The sequence below is a fragment of the Delphinapterus leucas genome, chromosome 4, assembly GCF_059928025.1.
Source record: "Delphinapterus leucas isolate spDelLeu-1000000601 "Yukka" chromosome 4, BTC_Dleu_Yukka2, whole genome shotgun sequence".
Taxonomy (NCBI): Eukaryota; Metazoa; Chordata; class Mammalia; order Artiodactyla; family Monodontidae; genus Delphinapterus; species Delphinapterus leucas.
In genome coordinates, this window is record NC_143132.1 from 77,226,490 (window position 1) to 77,242,966 (window position 16,477).

At 35.8% G+C, this 16,477-nt stretch overlaps 1 pseudogene; it reads left to right on the forward strand.

Moving 5' to 3' along the window:
- The first annotated feature begins 14,536 nt into the window (after window positions 1-14,536).
- LOC111172692 (putative E3 ubiquitin-protein ligase HECTD2 pseudogene) lies at window positions 14,537-16,231 on the forward strand (annotated as a pseudogene).
- Window positions 16,232-16,477: the final 246 nt, after the last annotated feature.

A 16,477-nucleotide genomic window follows, 5' to 3' on the forward strand; every position in this document is an offset into this window, starting at 1 on the left:
AATTATTATCTTGGCAAAGACTACTCTATAACTATCATAATAAAATTTAAGACCAAGCCTCAAAAGTATCAAACTTAATCTCAAGTAATTTAACTCCCTATTAGAACCATTTTAAAGAAAACAACAAAATCCTGACAACAACATGAAATACACGATGTTCAGTATCTAATAAAAAATTACTAAGTATGCCAAAAACAGGAAAATGTGACTCTTGGTCAGAAAAAATGACTCAATTGAAACAACCCCAATATAGTAGAAATGATGGAATTAGCAGGCAAGGACTTAATCAGTTATTACAATTACATTCATGCATTAAAATAAAAGCATGAACATAATAAGGAAAGAAAGAAAAGATATACAAGAAGAAAACAAAATTCCAGATCTGAAAAATAAATATAATACCTGAAACCAAAATTCACTGGAGTAAATTAACAGTAAATTAGAATCTACCAAATAAATATAGTGAACTTGAAGGCAAGTGCAATAGAAACAAAAATAAAGCACAGAAATAATAAAGACTGATGAAAATGAATAGATTTTCAGTGAATGCATTGATAATTGAATTACTGTAGATGGTATAAGCATTTGAATTAAGAGAGAAAAAGTTAAACTATATTTTCAAAAGCATGACTCAACTATATGCTTTCTCCAAAATAAAAAATTAAAAAGGCATTTAAAATCCATAGATGTAGATTTAAAGAAAAAAGATTGAAGAAGGTAGACTATGTGAAGAAATAAGAAGACAGCCACTGACTATGGTAGATAGTCCAGTGGTATCTCAAAAATTAAACATAGAATTACCACATGATGCACCAATTCTTTTCTAAGGTATATACTATAAATAACTGAAAACAGGTCCTCAAATAATTGTACATAATGTTTACGGTAGCATTATGCACAATAGTCAAAAAGTGGAGACAACCCAAATGTCCATCAATCATTGAATGGATAAAGACAATGTGTTATATATGCAAGAGGAATATTATTTAGTCATTAAAAAGGAACAAAGTACTGAAAGTTACTACAACATGGATGAACATCAAAAACATTATGCCATATGAAAGAAGTCAAACACAAAAAGTACGTTATATTTTTTGTGCTATTCTGTTTATATGAAATATCCAGAATAGATACATCCTTAGAGACAGAAAGCAGATTGGTGGTTTCCAGGGGCTGGAGGAAACTGGGGAGATGGCTTATGGGGCTTGGGGTTTTATTTCAGGGTGATTAAAATGATTTGGAACCACATAGAGGTGATAGTCGTACACTACTGGAAATGTACTAAAGGACACTTTAGTTGTTGTACACTTTAAAACGGTTAACTTTATACGATGTGAATTTAGCCTCAATAAAACAAATTAAAGAAACAAGAAGAAAGCTAGAGTGGCTACATCATCATCAAATAAAGTGGACTTCAGATCATGGAAAATTACAATGGTTAAAGAGGGTTATTTCATAATGATAAATAAATTAATTCATCAGTACGATATAACAAGAGCTGTTATAAAATTTACAAGAAGATCCATCATTCTGGAAAAGACACCCAGGATTAATCAATGTTAGTTACAGGAAGGCAACTTAATGTGAAGAAGAAATTCAATGGTAAATAATTTCAATCAATGAATTAAATGCAATATGGCTAATGGAAAGAATATGGCCTCAAGCGTGAGTTCAAATCCCAGTTCTGCTATTTAGCAGATTTCTGACCTTGTACCAATACAATTTACTTAACTGTTCATATCATTAGTTTCTCACCTGTAAAACAGTTAATAATAACATCTGCTTTACAGTGATGTAAGAATTACATTAAATTATGTATGTAAGGCAGCTCAGGACCTATAGTAGATGTTCAATAAATGTAAATATAAACTACTACTGAGAGATACTGATGTAAGTGAGAAGTACAGTAGATTTCACTAGAGGAGAGAATATGAGTAATAGCTTATTTAAACCAAAAGAAAATCTTACAGGTCGTTCAGGAATTTCCTTCTTTGGTAATAACAGTGCATAATATGTTCCACAGTATCTTTCCTATTAAGTGAAACCAACAGATTTGAGACCCAAATTTTAAAAATCAAACCTAAAAGTTAGTTTGAATACTTCTGTTTTCTTGGTGGAAATTTGCCATTTCATGAATGGTATTAAAAGATGTAAGAAACTACTCTTTCAACTGTAAACACTTTTTTTGAGGGAGTAAAAGGGAATGGAATTTGTTAATATAGACATAGTAGATACAAAATTTCTAGTTTTTTCTTATGAAGTTGCTTTTCAGTTTTGGGATAACCTGTACTCCCCCTATATAGGGCTATCCCTATTTTGAGTGAAATTTAAATAGGAGACTATTGCAGGAAGCAGACAAGTGGTAAGTCCCAACAATATTTTATAATGATCACTCTGGCTATTATGATGAAAATGGACTGGATGTGAACAAAGATAGATATAGGGAGAATAGTTAACGGTTATCACAGTAACCTAAGCAAAACATAATATTCACAAGTGGACAGGAAAGAAGTGGTCAGTTGAGAGATATATATATATATATATTATATATATATATATAAACATCTTTATTGGACTATAACTTTTTACAATGGTGTGTTAGTTTCTGCTTTATAAAAAAGTGAATCAGCTATACATATACGTATATCACCATAACTCCTCCCTCTTGCCTTTGCCTCCCACCCTCCCTATCCCACCACTCTATGTGGTCACAAAGAACAGAGGTAATCTCCTTGTGCTATGTGGCTGCTTCTCACTAGTTATCTATTTTACATTTAGTAGTGTATACATGTCCACGCCACCCTCTCACTTCGCCCCAGCTTACCCTTCCCACTTCCCGTGTCCTCAGGTCCATTCTCTACGTCTGCATGTTGATTCTTGTCCTGCCCCTAGGTTCTTCAGAACCTTTTTTTTTTTTTTTTAGATTCTATATATATGTGTTAACATACGGTATTTGTTTTCAACTTTCTGACTTATTCACTCTGTATGACAGACTCTAGGTCCATCCACCTCACTACAAATAACTCAGTTTCATTTCTTTTTATGGCTAATATTCCATTGTATAAATGTGCCACATCTTCTGTATCCATTTATCTGTCAATGGACACTTAGGTTGCTTCCATGTCCTGGCTATTGTAAATAGAACGTAATGAACATTGTGGTACATGGCTCTTTTTGAATTATGGTTGTCTCAGGGTATATGCCCAGTAGTGGGATTGCTGGGTCGTATAGTAGTTCTATTGTTAGTTTTTTAAGAAACCTCCATACTGTCCTCCATAATGGTTGTATCAATTTACATTCCCACCAAGAGTGCAAGAGTGTTCCCTTTTCTCCACACACTCTCCAGCATTTATTGTTTGTAGATTTTTTGTTGATGGCCATTCTGACTGGTGTGAGGTGATACCTCATTGTAGTTTTGATTTGCATTTCTCTAATGAGAAGTGATGTTGAGCATTCTTTCATGGGTTTGTTGGGAATCTGTGTATCTTCTTTGGAGAAATGTCTGTTTAGATCTTCTGCCCATTTTTGGATTGGGTTGTTTGTTTTTTTGATATTGAGCTGCATGAGCTGCCTGTACATTTTGGAGATTAATCCTTTGTCACTTGCTTCATTTGCAAATATTTTCTCCCATTCTGAGGGTTGTCTTTTCATATTGTTTATGGTTTCCTTTGCTATGCAAAACTTTTAAGTTTCATTAAGTCCAATATTTTTTTTTATTTCCATTTCTCTAGGAGGTGGCTAAATAAGGATCTTGCTGTGATTTATGTCATAGAGTGTTCTGCCTATGTTTTCCTCTAAGAGTTTTATAGCGTCTGGCCTTATATTTAGGTTTGTAATCATTTTGAGTTTATTTTTGTGTATGGTGTTAGGGAGTGTTCTAATTTCATTCTTTTACATATAGCTGTCCAGTTTTCCCAGCACTACTTATTGAAGAGGCTGTCTTTTCTCTATTGTATATTCTTTCATCTTTTATCAAAAGTAAGGTAACCATATGTGCATGGGTTTAACTCTGGGCTTTCTATCCTGTTGCATTGATCTATATTTCTGTTTTTGTGCCAGTACCATACTGTCTTGAATACTGTAGCTTTGTAGTATAGTCTGAAGTCCAGGAGCCCAATTCAACCAGCTCCATTTTTCGTTCTCAAGATTGCTTTGGCTATTCGGTGTCTTTTATGTTTCCATACAAATTGTGAATTTTTTTGTTCTAGTTCTGTGAAAAATGCCATTGGTTGTTTGATAGGGATTGCATTGAATCTGTAGATTGCTTTGGGTAGTATAGTCATTTTCACAGTACAGATTCTTCCAATCCAAGAACATGGTATATCTCTCCATCTGTTTGTGTCATCTTTGATTTCCTTCATCAGTGTCTTCTAGTTTTCTAAGTATAGATCTTTTACCTCCTTAGGTAGGTTTATTCGTAGGTATTTTATTCCTTTTGTTGCAGTGGTAAATGGGAGTGTTTCCTTAATTTCTCTTTCAGATATTTCATCATTCGTGTATACGAATGCCAGAGATTTCTGTGCATTAATTTTGTATCCTGCTACTTTACCATATTCATGGGTTAGCTCTAGTAGTTTTCTGGTAGCATCTTTAGGATTCTCTATGTATGGTATCATGTCATATGCAAACAGTAACAGCTTCTTCTTTTCCAATTTAGATTCCTTTTATTTCCTTTTCTTCTCTGATTGATGTGGCTAAAACTTCCAAAAGTAGGTTGAATAATAGGGGTGAGAGTGGACAGTCTTGTCCTGTTCCTGACCTTAGGGTAAATTGTTTCACTTTTTGACCATTGAGAACAAGGTTGGCTGTGGGTTTGTCATATATGGCCTTTATTATGTTGAGGTAGGTTCCCTCTATGCCCATTTCTGGAGTGTTTTTATCATAAATTTGTGTTGAATTTTGTTGAAAGCTTTTTCTTCATCTATTGAAATGATCATATAGTTTTTCTCCTTCAATTTGTTAATATGGTGTATCACATTGAGTGATTTGCATATATTGAAGAATCCTTGTATTCCTGGGATAAACACCACTTGGTCATGGTTTATGATCCTTTTAATGTGCTGTTGGATTCTGTTTGCTAGTATTTTGTTGAGGATTTTTGCATCTATATTCATCAGTGAAGTTGGCATGTAGTTTTCTTTGTGACATCTTTGTCTTTTTTTGGTATGAGGGTGATGGTGGCCTCATAGAATGAGTTTGGGAGTGTTCCTCACTCTACTATATTTTGGAAGAGTTTGAGAAGGATAGGTGTTAGCTCTTCTCTGAATGTTTAATAGAATTCTCCTGTGAAGCCATCTGGTCCTAGGCTTTTGTTGGAAGATTTAATCACAATCTCAATTTCAGTATTTGTGATTGGTCTGTTTATATATTCTATTTCTTCCTGGTTCAATCTCAGAAGGTTGTGTTCTTCTAAGAATTTTTCCATTTCTTCCAGGTTGTCCATTCTATTGGCAAATAGTTGCCTGTAGTAACCTCTCATGATCCTTTGTATTTCTGCAGTGTCAGTTGTTACTTCTTTTTCATTTCTAATTCTATTGATTTCAGTCTTCTCCCTTTTTTTCTTGATAAGTCTGGCTAATGGTTTGTCAATTTTTTTTATCTTCTCAAAGACCAGCTTTTAATTTTATTGATGTTTGCTATTCCTTCATTTTTTTTTTTATTTCTGATCTGATCTTTATAATTTCTTTCCTTCTGCTAACTTTGGGGTTTTTTTTGTTCTTCTTTCTCTAATTGCTTCAGGTGTAAGTTTAGATTGTTCATTTGAGATGTTTCTTGTTTCTAGAGGTAGGATTGTATTGCTATAAACTTCCCTCTTAGAACTGTTTTGCTGCATCCCATAGGTTTTGGGTCATCGTGTTTTCATTGTCATTTGTTTCTAAGTATTTTTTGATTTCCTCTTTGATTTCTTAAGTGATCTCTTGGTTATTGAGTAGTGTATTGTTTACCCTCCATGTGTTTGTACTTTTTACAGATATTTTCCTGTAATTGATATCTAGTCTTATAGCATTGTGGTCAGAAAAGTTACTTGATACAATTTCAATTTTCTTAAGTTTAGCAAGGCTTGGTTTGTCACCCAAGATATAATCTATCCTGGAGAATGTTCCATGAGCACTTGAGAAGAAAGCGTACTCTGTTGTTTTTGGATTGAATGTCCTATAAATAGCAATTAAGTCCATCTTGTTAATGTATCGTTTAAAGCTTGTGGTTCCTTACTTATTTTTATTTTGGATGATCTGTCCATTGTTGAAAGTGAGGTGTTAAAGTCCCCTACTATGATTGTGTTACTGTTGATTTCTCCTTTTATTGCTGTTAGCATTTGCCTTATTATATACTGAGGTGCTCCCATGTTGGGTGCATAAATATTTATAATTGTTATATCTTTGTCTTGGATTCATCCCTTCATCATTATATAGTTTCCTTCTTTGTCTCTTGTAATAGTCTTTATCTTATAGTCTATTTGATCTGATATGAGAATTGTTACTCCAGCTTTCTTTTGATTTCCATTTGCATGGAATATCTTTTTCCATCCCCTCACTTTCAGTCTGTATGTGTCCCTAGGTCTGAAGTGGGTCTCTTGTAGACAGCATATATATGGGTCTAGTTTTTGTATCCATTCAGCCAGTCTATGTCTTTTGGTTGGAGCATCTAATCCACTTACATTTAACGTAATTATCAATATGTATGTTCTTATACCATTTTCTTAATTGTTTTGGGTTTGTTATTGTAGGTCTTTTCCTTCTCTTGTGTTTCCTGCCTAGAGGAGTTCCTTTAGCATTTGTTGTAAAGCTGGTTTGGTGGTGCTGAATTCTCTTAGCTTTTGCTTGTCTGTAAAGGCTTAATTTCTCCATCAAATCTGAATGAGATCCTTGCTGAGTAGAGTAATCCTGGTCATAGGTTTTTCTCCTTCATCACTTTAAATATATCCTGCCAGTCCCTTCTGGCTTGCCAAGTTTCTGCTGAAAGATTAGCTGTTAACCTTATGGGGATTCCCTTGTGTGTTATTTGTTGTTTTTCCCTTGCTGCTTTTAATATTTTTTCTTTGTATTTAATTATTGATAGTTTGATTAATATATGTCTTGGTGTGTTTCTCCTTGGATTTATCATGTATGGTACTCTCTGCACTTCCTTGACTTGATTGACTATTTCATTTCCCATAATAGGGAAATTTCAACTATAATCACTTCAAATATTTTCTCAGTCCCTTTCTTTTTCTTCTTCTGGGACCCCTATAATTTGATTGTTGGTTCATTTAATGTTGTCCCAGATGTTTCTGAGACTGTCCTTAATTATTTTCATTCTTTTTTCTTTTTTCTGCTCTGCAGTAGTTATTTCCACTATCTTTTCTTCCTGGTCACATATCCGTTCTTCTGCCTCAGTTATTCTGCTGTTGATTCCTTCTAGAGAATCTTTCATTTCATTTATTGTGTTGTTCATCATTGCTTGTTTGCTCTTTAGTTCTTGTAGGTTCTTGTTAAACGTTTCTTGAATTTTCTCCATTCTATTTCCAAGATTTTATATCATCTTTACTATCATTACTCTGAATTCTTTTTCAGGGAGACTGCCTTTTTCCTCTTCATTTTTTTGGTCTGGTATGTTTTTACCTTGCTCCTTTATCTGCTGTGTGTTTCTCTCTCTTCTCATTTTGCTTAACTTACTGTGTTTGGTGTCTCCTTTTTGCAGGCTGCAAGTTCGTAGTTCCCGTTGTTTTTGGTGTCTGTCCCCAGTGAGTAAGGTTGGTTCAGTGGGTTGGGTAGGTTTCATGGTGGAGGGGATTAGTGCCTGTGTTCTGGTGGATGAGGCTGGATCTTGTCTTTCTGGTGGGCAGGACCACATCCGGTGGTGTGTTTTGGGGTGTCTGTAACCTTATTATGATTTTAGGCATCCTCTCTGCTAATGAGTGTGGTTGCATTCCTGTCTTGCTAGTTGTATGGCATATGTTGTCCAGCACTGCAGCTTGCTGGTCATTGAGTGGAGCTGGGTCTTAGCACTGAGGTGGCGATCTCTGGGAGAGCTGTCGCTGTTTGATATTATGTGGAGCCAGGAGGTCTCTGGTGCACCAGTGTCCTGAACTCAGCTTTCCCACCTCAGATGCACTGGCTTGACGCCCAGCCGGAGCACCAAAACTGTCATCCACACAGCTCAGAAGAAAATGGAGAATAAAAGAAAGAAAAAATAAAATAAAATAAAATATTAAAATAAAAAAATTAAAATGTAATTTAAGAAAAGAAAAAAGAAAGAAGAGAGCAACCAAACCAAAAAAGAAATCCACCAATGATAACAAGTGCTAAAAGCTATATTTTAAAAAACGGACAGAGAGAACCCTCGGATAAATCACACAAAGAAGCATACACATCACACTCAGAAAAAGGGAAAAAGGAAAAAAAAAACATATATATATATATATATATATACATTTAAAAAAAAATGGAAGAGAGAAACCAAATCAATAAACAAATCTACCAATGATAATAAACTCTAAATACTAAACTAAGATAAACATAAAAGCAGAAACAAATTAGATGCAGAAAGCAAACCCCAAATCTACAGTTGCTCCCAAAGTTCAAGGCCTCAATTTTCAGATGATGTGTTGTCTATTCAGGTATTCCACAGATGCAGGGTACATCATGTTGATTGTGGAGTTTTAACCCGCTGCTCCTGAGGCTGCTGGGAGAAATTTCCCTTTCTCTTCTTTGTTTGCACAGCTCCTGGGGTTCAGCTTTGGATTTGGCCTCGTCTCTGCATGTAGCTTGCCTGAGGGCGTCTGTTCTTCGTTCAGAAAGGGCGGGATTAAAGTAGCAGCTGATTAGGGAGCTCTGGCTCACTCCGGCCAGGGGGAGGGAGGGTTACAGAACGCAGGGCAAACCTGTGGTGGCTGAGGCTGGCGTGATATTGCAACAGCCTGAGGCGCGTCATGTGTTCTCCCAGGGAAGTTGTCCCTTGATCACAGGACCCTGGCAGTGGCAGTCTGCACAGCTCCCAGGAGGAGAGGTGTGGATAGTGATCTGTGCTTACACACAGGCTTCTTGGTGGCTGCAGCAAGAACCTTAGCATTTCATGCCCGTTTCCGGTGTCCCTGCTGATAACCGTGGCTTGCGCCTGTCTCTGGAGCTCGTTTAGGTGGTGCTCTGAATCCCCTCTCCTCGTGCACCCTGAAACAGTTGTCTCTTGCCTCTTAGGCAGGTCCAGAGTTCTTCCCAGTCTCCCTCCCGGCTAGCTGTGGCACACTAGCCCCCTTCCAGCTGTGTTCACGCAGCCAACCCCAGTCCTCTCTCTGGGATCTGACCTCTGAAGACGGAGCCTCAGCTCTGAGCCACTACCCATCCAGCGGGTGAGCAGACAAGCCTCTCAGGCTGGTGAGTGCTGGTCGGCACTGATCCCCTGTGCGGGTATTTCTCCACTTTGCCCTCTGCACCCCTATTGCTGCACTCTCCTCCATGGCTCTGAAGCTCCCCCCACCACCCCCCATCTCTGCCAGTGAAGGGGCTTCCTGGGGCGTGGAAAACTTTCTCCTTCACAGCTCCCTCCCAGAGGTGCAGGTCTCATCCGTATTCTTTTTTCTCTGTTTTTTCTTTTGCCCAGGTACGTGGGGAGTTTCTTGCCTTTTGGGAAGTCTGAGGTCTTCTGCCAGCATTCAGCAGGCATTCTGTAGTTGTTCCACATGTAGATGTATTTCTGATGTATTTGTGGGGAGGAAGGTGATCTCTGGTTTTTACTCCTCTGCCATTTTGATGGTCTCTGCAAGATATATTTTGAAGGTAGAGGCATTGGGATTTCCTTACAAAATGAATATAGGGTATTAAATGAATAAAACAATCGGTAATGTCTCCAAGGTTTTTTTTTTTTTTTTTTTTTTTTTTTTGCCTGACTAAATGGAGAGATATAATTGCTATCAATTGAGAGGGAGGACACTGAAGTTGGAGCAAGTTTGGGGCATAGAAGTAGCAGTTCATTTGAACAGGTGAAGGGTGAGATGCTATAAATTATCCAAATGGAGATGTTGAGGACACAGTCGGGTATACAGAGTCAGAGCTTGGGAAACAAATTTGGTAACCATCAGCATAAAGTTGGTATTTAAACCTATGAGACTAGACGAGATCATTAAGGGAGTGAGTGAAGATAGAGAAGAGAAGATCAAGGACTGAGCCCTGGGTTCTTCCATGTTATCAGTCTGGAAAAGAGGAAGCCCAGCTAATGACACTAACCAAGAGTAACCTATGAACTACAAGGAAAACCAAGATATAGAAATGTGAGCATTATTAAGGAATATATAGTTAATATTCTCTTTGGGAACATTGACATGCTTTTTTTTCTTTTGCCATTTTGTAAAGATTTTTATTATGAGCAGAGAGCTATGGTTTTTGTTTTACAAGAAAGTACATGAACTGTTAAGAACAAGGTCCTGAATAAAATTGAAAAATTTACCTCTAACCAACTATGTGATGCTGAGCAAGTGCTGTATATGTCTTTAACCCTCCATTTTTCATCTGCAAATATAAATAATGGATATGTAAAATGTGTGCATATAAGAAACTTTACTTTTATCAAGTTGACATAAAATATCTTATATTTTTCATTTCCCCTACATGCTATGAATAATTCCAATGTTTCTTCATATTTTGACTTGCTTGTTGTAGTAGGAAAAATTATATGATTAATATGTTTTATAATTTCATAATACATGTTTAACTTCTAGGGAAACTGTGCTTTCTCTTATTTAACAGAAAAAAGTGTTTTGGTTCTTTACCCAAAGCCTTACATTTTCAGTTCTTACCTGTTCTGGCATATTATAATTTGTATAGTTTGTAACAGGTCTCTCTCTTTTGTTTTGAACGGAAATCAACCGTTGTTGTGAAACATTTACAGACCTAGATTTCTTAGTTTCTCAAAGTCCACTTGTGTACTAACAATCTGTAAATCACTGAGCCTTAGAAGAGAGCTTCCCCAGGAAGGAAAACATAAAACATCAGAGGCATGAGATCTGAAATCTTTTTGTATCAACACCCAGTGTTTAGATCTGGTTCTGTTTAACGTTTGATTGGTAGAATCCTGTATCCTAGAAGAGTAGGTAGTCACCTCCTTCCCTTTTCCTCTCTCTGCCTCCATGCCCTACATAAACAAAACTAATATATTTCCTTCAAATCTCGTATATTGGAGCTTCACCCATCCTTTAATGTCTGACAAAAATACCACTCTTTCTATAAAAATGTTCTTATCTCAATCATTTGGAAATTTCTGATTATCACCATTTTATAATTATTATTATTTTTAATGGGGATATAGGTATAATTATTTTTATAAATAGATTTTCTTGGACCATTTTATTAGATACTCAAAGGTAGAGACTAGGCCTTATGTATACACTTACCTCATATAATTTAAATTTAGTGGTTACTCAAATATATGGGTTGATACAACAATAGCAGAATACACTTTTTTTTTTTTCGGTACGCGGGCCTCTCACTGTTGTGGCCTCTCCCGTTGCAGAACACAGGCTCCGGACACGCAGGCTCAGCGGCCATGGCTCACAGGCGCAGCCGCTCCGTGGCATGTGGGATCTTCCTAGACTGGGGCACGAACCTGCGTCCCCTGCATCGGCAGGCAGACTCTCAACCACTGCGCCACCAGGGAAGCCCAGAATACACTTTTTTTAAAGCACTATGGAATATTCACTAAGATAAACCATATCCTGGGTCATAAAACAAACCTCAACAAATGTAAGATACTTGTAATTTTTATAGTATGTTCTATGAAAATAATAGAATCAAACTAGAAATTAGTCTAGTCTCTATACTTAGAAATAGCCTAAATAATCCTTGGGTCAAGGAAGAAATCTCAAAGTAAATTAAAAATTCATAGAACTAAATAAAAATGAAAATACAACATATTAAAATATGTGAGGTTCACCTAAAGCCTCTAATCAATAACATAAAAAAAATTTTTTAAAGAATGACAAAAAAATAGGAAAAGAATAACAAAATATACCCAAAGCAAGAATAAGGAAGAAATAATAAAGACACAAGTAGAAATCAATGCAATTGAAAACAGGAAAACAATAGAGAAAATCAATGAAAAAGTTGTTTCTTTGGGAAAAAAATAAAATTGATAATGCTCTACTAAGGCTGACAAAGAAAACAACTAGCAAAGACATAAATTACTAATATTAAGAATGAAACAAGAAACATCACTACAGATCTTGTAGTCATTGAAAGCATAAGAGGAGACTACTATAAACAATTCTGCAGTCATAAATTCAATTTAGAAGAAATGGACAAATTCCTCAAAACCCACAAACTACTAAGGCTCAGTAAAGATGAAATAGTCAAATGAAATAATCTTATTACCTTTAAAGAAATTGAATTTGTAGTTTAAAAGCTCTCCAAAATGAAACCAGACCCAGGTGTTTCACTGAAGATTTCTACCAAACAGTTAAAGAATACAACAATTTTACATAATCTCTTCCAGAATATAAAAGTGTGCAAAACATTTTCCAACACATTCTATAAGGCTAGTATCAACATGATATCAAAACCAAACAAGGACAGTACAAAATAAAAAGGAAAGAAAGAGGAAAAACATCTACAGACCAGTATCTCCATGAGCTTACACATAAAAACTGTCAACAAAATATTAGAAAATTGAATCCAGAAAGGTATAAAAAAAACATAATTACCAAGTGAAATCTATAACAGGTATGGAAGACTGCTTCAACATTTGAAAATCAATCAGTTTAATTCACCATATCTATAAGCTGAAAAAGAAAAATCAAATGACATATCAATTGACAAAGAAAAAGCATTTTAGAAAATCCAACATTAATTAATGATAAAAACTCTAAGTATATTAGTAATAAAGTGGAATTACCTCAACCTGATGAAGAGCATCTACCAAAATTTCCAGCTATCACCATGCATCAAGAGTGAAAGACTGTCTCCAGTATAAATCACATGCTGGGCCACAAAGCAAACCTTGGTAGATTTAAGAAAATTGAAATCATATGAAGCATCTTTTATGACCACAACACTATGAGATTAAAAATCAACTACAAGAAAAAAAAAACAAAACAGAAAAAACACAACCACATGGAGGCTGAATAATATGTTACTAAACAGCCAATGGATCACTGAAGAAATCAAAGAGGAAGTTAAAAAAAAAAAACCTAGAGACAAGTGAAAATGAAAACAAGATGATCTAAAACCTATGGGGCACACTAAAAGCAGTTCTAAGAGGGAAGTTTATAGTGATACAAGCTTACCTTAGGAACAAGAAAAATCTCAAATGAACAACTTAAACTTACACCTAAAGCAAGTAGAGAAAGAAGAACAAACAAAACCCCGTTAGTTAAAGGAAAGAAATCATAAAGATCAGAGCAGAAATAAATGAAAGACAGACTAAGAAAAATCAATGAACCCCAAAACTGATTGTTTGCAAAGATAAATAAAATTGATAAACCTTTATCCAGAATCATCAAAAAAAGGGAGAGGGCCCAAATCAATAAAATCAGAACTGAAAAAAAAGTTACTACAACCAGCACCACAGAAATACAGAGAATCATAAGAGACTATTATGATCAACTATACACTGATAGAATGGGAAACCTAAAAGAAATGGACAAATTCTTAGAAAGGTACAATCTCCTAAGACTGAATCAGAAAGAAATAGAAAGTATGAACAGACCAATTACCAGGACTGAAATTGAATCAGTAATTTAAAAAATCCCAACAAGCAAAAGTCCAGGATCAGATATATATATCATATATATATGTATATATATATGATATATATATAACTGAATCACTTTGCTGGACACCTGAAAGTAACACAATACTGTAAATCAAATATACTTCAATAAAATTAAATTAATTAAAAACAGAGTGAGCTACCTGTGTTCTTCAGTTGGGCTAATGGCTGACTCTGGGAGGGCTCATGCTAAGGAGTACTTCCCAGAACTTCTGCTGCCAGTGTCCTTGTCCTCATGGTGAGACAGAGCCACCCACCACCTCTGCAGGAGACCCTCCAATACTAGCAGCCTCAAGACATTCAGAAGACAATATTAAAGGGAATCATTAACAGCCTGTTACAAGAATGGAAAAGTCCATGAACAAAAGGTTATCTTAGAGCATATTTTATACTTTTACAGAGTCCTCAATTTAATAACACATCTACATATGTCATCTATGCTCACTTGCTACAACAGATAGCTACGTTAGTAGAAGCTGACCATCATTTCCTAGTTCACTGGTTTAAAAAATTATCCCAGAAGAGGTTCAAATAATTGGTAGAGAGATTGCTGCAGTTTATTTCTTTACACCTGTTTCCTGCAAAGCCTGAAGAATTTCCACCTATATCAAAGTGTTCCTGGTGGATCCCATCATCATCTAAAGTGTTGGCTTTACTTAATACTGCAAACAATTTGGTTCTTCCTCCCCTTATTCCTTATACTGATTTCTATAATTCTACATTGGATCATATTGATCTCATGGAAGAATACCACACCTGGCAGAGCTTTGGAAATTCTCACAGCAAAGTCTGGTGGATAAAGTATCTAGAAGAGAGAGACCTGATATGAATATGTTATTTCTAAATATGAAAGTAAGGTGGACGTATCTGGTCAGGGATTCTCTTGATGAGTTAACCTGGAAAAGAGCAGACTTGGAAAAAGCAGTTGAAAGTTACCTTTGTAGGGGAAGCTGGTTTGGGTATGGGCGTCTTGACTAAAGAATGGTTCCTTCTTCTAATTCGCCAAATTTTTCATCCAGATTATGGCATGTTTACGTATCATAAGTATTTATACTGCCATTGGTTTAGCAGCTTTAAATGTGACAACTATTCTGAATTCCGATTGGTTGGAATTCTTATGGGACTAGCTGTTTATAACAGCATTGCTTTGGATATTCGTTTCCCCTGCTGCTGCTACAAGAAATTATTGAGCCCTCCCATCGTTCCTAATGACCAAAATATGCCAGTAGGCATCTGCAGTGTTACCACTGACGACCTGAGTCAAATTATGCCTGAGCTGGACCATGGATCAAGTGAACTCCGGTCATATGAAGGCAATGTTGAAGAAGATTTCTATTCAATATTTCAGGTGTTTCAAGAAGAATTCGGAATAATTAAGTCCTATAATTTAAAGCCAGGTGGTGATAAAATTCCAGTTACCAATCAAAATAGGAAAGAATATGTACAGCTTTATATTGACTTTCTTTTCAACAAATCCATCTATAAGCAGTTTGCTGCATTTTGTTATGGATTTCACAGTGTGTTTGCTTCAAATTTCCTAATGCTGCTTCGTCCAGAAGAGGTTGAAATTCTGGTCTGTGGAAGTCCTGAACTGGATATGCACGCCCTGCAGAGAAGTACTCAGTATGATGTCTATGCAAAAACCGACTTGACTATACAATACTTTTGGGATGTTGTGCTTGGATTTCCTCTTGATCTTCAAAAGAAGTTGCTGCATTTTACCACAGGAAGTGACAGAGTACCTGTAGGAGGAATGGCTGACTTGAACTTTAAAATCTCAAAGAATGAAACTTCAACTAACTGGTTGCCTGTGGCCCACACCTGCTTCAATCAACTTTGCCTTCCCCCCTGCAAGAACAAAAAGGACCTGAAACAGAAATTGATTATTGGAATTTCAAATTCAGAAGGTTTTGGACTTGAGTAACCTAGAAGACTTGAAATATATTTTATATGTAGCATTCACTTCCCTCTCATTGTGCCTTTAAGCTTTTCATGTTTCTGTCTCAAAACACCTTGACAAAACTCACCAACTTTAAAATACTGATATTTTAAAAATCAAATATGAAGTATGTTCAGTAGAGGCATGGTTTTCTAAAAATACAACACTGCTTGAGTGAGAAAAAGACCAGATGGCAGAGACAGGTGTGGGTCCAGTCCCTCTTTTTTATAGCACTTTATCATTCTCCATAAGTAGTTTGTCACAGGTGTTCCACTGGGAAAGCATTGTGCAGTAAAGAATGCACTGATGACAGAGTGGAGACCAGTGGCAGCTTGTGTGCTTCTAGCACACCGTAGCAACACAGATAGCTACATTGTCATTAATGTAAGGCATGTAGCCATATTTTCATATAGCTGTTAAACAACAGTATAATTGCAAATGCAATTTACAGAGTTTTTTGATATACTGGCTTTTGTTCTCTAAGATTCTTTTCAACCATTGCTGAAAAGCATGTAAATAACTACATAATAGCCTGAGAATAATGGGATTTTGATAGTGCCATTTATTGCTAAAGATTTATTTTTACAAAGTAAATTCAGGGTTTTAGGTGTGTATACAGCTTTTACAAATCAATAAAGATGATTGTATAAGGGTGTAAAAAAAAAACAGTGAAAAACTGAATATTTTCCCTCTAAAATTGGGATAAGGTGAGGATGTCTGTACTCACTACTCTTATTAAACTAGAAGTTCTAGTCAGTGCAATAGGGTGAGAAAAACATTAAAGAAATAAATTGGCTCTAT